This window comes from Mastomys coucha, chromosome X (genome assembly GCF_008632895.1).
Source record: "Mastomys coucha isolate ucsf_1 chromosome X, UCSF_Mcou_1, whole genome shotgun sequence".
In the NCBI taxonomy this organism is placed as follows: domain Eukaryota; kingdom Metazoa; phylum Chordata; class Mammalia; order Rodentia; family Muridae; genus Mastomys; species Mastomys coucha.
In genome coordinates, this window is record NC_045030.1 from 2,420,709 (window position 1) to 2,424,105 (window position 3,397).

Here is a 3,397-nt window from a genome sequence, read left to right on the forward strand (position 1 = left end):
GAAGTGTGAGTTCTAGAGCAGCCTGGGCTACAGAGTAAATTCTATAGGGAAACCCTATCTCCAAAAAAGGGCTGAGGATGTAATGGACCTCAATGACTCAGTGGTAGACTGCCCTGGCAGTACCAGGCTCTGGGCTTGATCACCAGCACTGAAAAATAAAGATGCAAGTGAATGCCACCTACTTCTTTAGACTACACAGGCCATCCCTGCCCCATCCACAAAATGACTATTGTTTAGGGGGCTAGAGAGATGGCTCAGTGGTTAAGAGCACCTGCTGGTCTTCCAAAGGTCCCGAGTTCAATCCCCAGCAATCATGTGGTTGCTCACAACCATCTGTAATGAGATCTGATGCTCTCTTCTGGCATGCAGGTGTAATGCAGACAGCATTCATATACATAAAATAAATAGATCTTTTTAAAAAAATGGCCATCATTGGAGTCAGTTCCAGCTCTTTCATTTTAGATACTTTCCTGTGGGTTCATGAGCACGTGCAGGTATGCACTCTGGGATATCACAACTGGCTCTCCTTTGCTTGTCTTGTAAAGGGCACTTCACTCTGCAAGTAGACACACAGAGCCCATGTATTCTGTATTGTACTTAGTGCGTGCTCTGTGTCCAATAGGAACCCAACACCGTCCAAAGCACTCAGCAACAGTCTATGAATGGCCTTTCTTTGTTTTTTGTTTGTTTTTGTTTGTTTTTGTTTTGTTTTGTTTTCAGGACAGGGTTTCTCTGTGTAGCCCTGGCTGTCCTAGAACTCACTCTGTAGACCAGGCTGGCCTTGAACTCAGAAATCCACCTGCCTCTGCCTCCCAAGTGCTGGGATTAAAGGTGTATGCCACCACTGCCCAGGTTTGTTGTTCTTTTTAGGATGGAGTCTCTTTATATAGATGCCCAGGATGATCTTGGGCTCACAGAGATCCTTCCTGAGTGCTAGAATTACAGGGCATATATCCCCATACCTGAGTTATAGGTAGAGATTTATAAGATTTTCCCACTCATATTTCTCTTCGTTTGTAGGCTTTTTTAAATTAAATTTTAAAGATTTATTTATTTATTTTATGTATATGAGTACACTGTAGCTGTACAGATGGTTGTGAGCCTTCATGTGGTTGCTGGAAATTGAACTCAGGACCTCTGCTCACTCCAGCCTGAAGATTTATTTATTATATCTAAGTACACTGTAGCTGTCTTCAGACACACCAGAAGAGGGCATCAGATCTCATTATGGATGGGTGTGAGCCACCATGTGGTTGCTGGGATCTGAACTCAGGACCTTTGGAAGAGCTAGTGCTCTTATCCGCTGAGCCATCTCACCAGCCATTAAGTTAAAATTTAAACTCATGCATAGGTATGTGCCACATGTGTGCAGGTGCCCATGGAGAGTACAAGGTGTCAAACTGCCTGAAGCTACAGGCAGTTTCGAGCTACCTGGTGTGGATGTTGCAATCTGAAGTTTGGTCCTCTGGAAGAGCAATAAGCACTTAATCTCTATGCCACAAATCTTTTGCCTTTTACAAGGTTTCCTCATCAGTCCTATAAGCCCTGTGCCCACTGCTTCATGCACTTACGGCAGTGTTAGGGATAGAGGTAAAATTGTTGGGTGTGTTAGTAAGGATACTTCCAAGGAACAGAACCAATAGATGAATTATTTAAAGGCACTCCCTCATATTATGGAAACTGAGAAGTCCCATAAGCCACCTGAAAGCTGGGGAGTGTAAGAGCCAGAAGGACAATGATAGAAGTTCAATTGAGGATTAAGAGAACATACCCCAGCTCCGGCTATCCTATCGGGCAGAAGGAGCAAATCCCCCTTCTTCTGCCTTTTGTTCTATCCAGACCCTCAGTGAGTTGGACGAAGCCATTCACAAAGACGGAGTGCCATCTGCATTGTTGTGTCCAGGCCTCAATAAAGACTTCAACACACCCAGAAATAATGTTTAACTGGGGCATCTTACATCCCAGCTAATACAACACATAAAATTATCCAGCAAAGCTCACCTGTGGTGGTTTGAAGAAGGATGGCTCTCATAGACTATGTGAGTGCTTAGTCATTGGGGAGTGGCACTAGTTGAAAAGGATCAGGTGTGGCCTTCTTGGAGAAAGTATGTCATGGGGGGTGAGTTTGGAGGTTTCAAGAGCCCAGGCCAGAACCAGTCCCTATTGTTTCTCCCTGCCTGTAAATCCAGGTGTATACTTAGCTATATCTCCAGAGCCATGATGCCATGCTTGTGCTCTGCTCCCCCATGATGATAATGAACCGAAACAGTAAGCAAGCACAGAAGAAATGTTTTCTCTGATAATAGAAATATTACTGTGGACATCGTGTCTCTTCACAGCAATAGAACTGTGACTAAAGACAAAATGTGCCCTTTGTCAACTTGGCACTCATATGCATCTCATTGAGCCATGCTAATCGCAAAATGAGGGCAATAAATAGGCAACTGTTCACCTAACCTGGCACAGCTGAGCTGCATACCACTGAATGGGTGCCAGGTCTTTGCCCAGAAGAGGTAAAGTCCTTGAGCCCCACTGACTTTTCCCCCTTCATATCTCATAACTTAAACAATAACATCACCAATATTTAAAAACTGATAGAGGGTCAGTTGGCTGGTTAGTGATTTTGAGTCAACCCTGGGTTGCATGAGTTCCTGTCTCAAAAATAAAACAAGCATGCAAATAAATAAACAAACAAAGCTAGGCAGTGGTGACGCACTCCTTTAATCCCAACACTTGGGAGGCAGAGGCAGCCGGAGTTCGAGGCCAGCCTGGTCTACAGAGTGAGTTCCAGGACAGCTAGGGCTATACAGAGAAACCCTGTCTCGAAAAACCAAAACCAAAACCAACCACCAAACAAACAACAAAACAAAACCAAAAACAAACAAATACTTAAATGTAAAACATTTTGAGACACAATTCCACTATGTAGCCTTGCTGGCTTAGAACTCATTATGTCAACTAGGCTAGACTCAAATTCACAGAGATCTACCTACCTCTATCTCCTGAATGCTGAAAAAAAATTTTAGATTTGTTTAACAGTGTGTGATACATGTATGTTTGTGCACCATGTGCATGCCTGGTACCCATACAATTCAATTTAAAAGAGTGTATTGGATCCCCTGGAATTGGAAGTATGAGTGCCTGTGAGCCACTATGTGGTTGCTGGGAACTGAGCTCCTGGGTCCTCTGGGAGAGCAGTCAGTGCTCTTAACCACTGAGCCACCTCTCTAGACCCTGTGTGCTTTCTCTCTCTCTCTCTCTCCTCTCTCTCTCTATTATTATTATTATTATTATTATTATTATTATTATTATTATTATTATTATTATTATGGTTTTTTCAAGACAGGGTTTCTCTGTGTAGCTTTGGCTGTCCTGGAACTCACTCTGTAGACCAGGC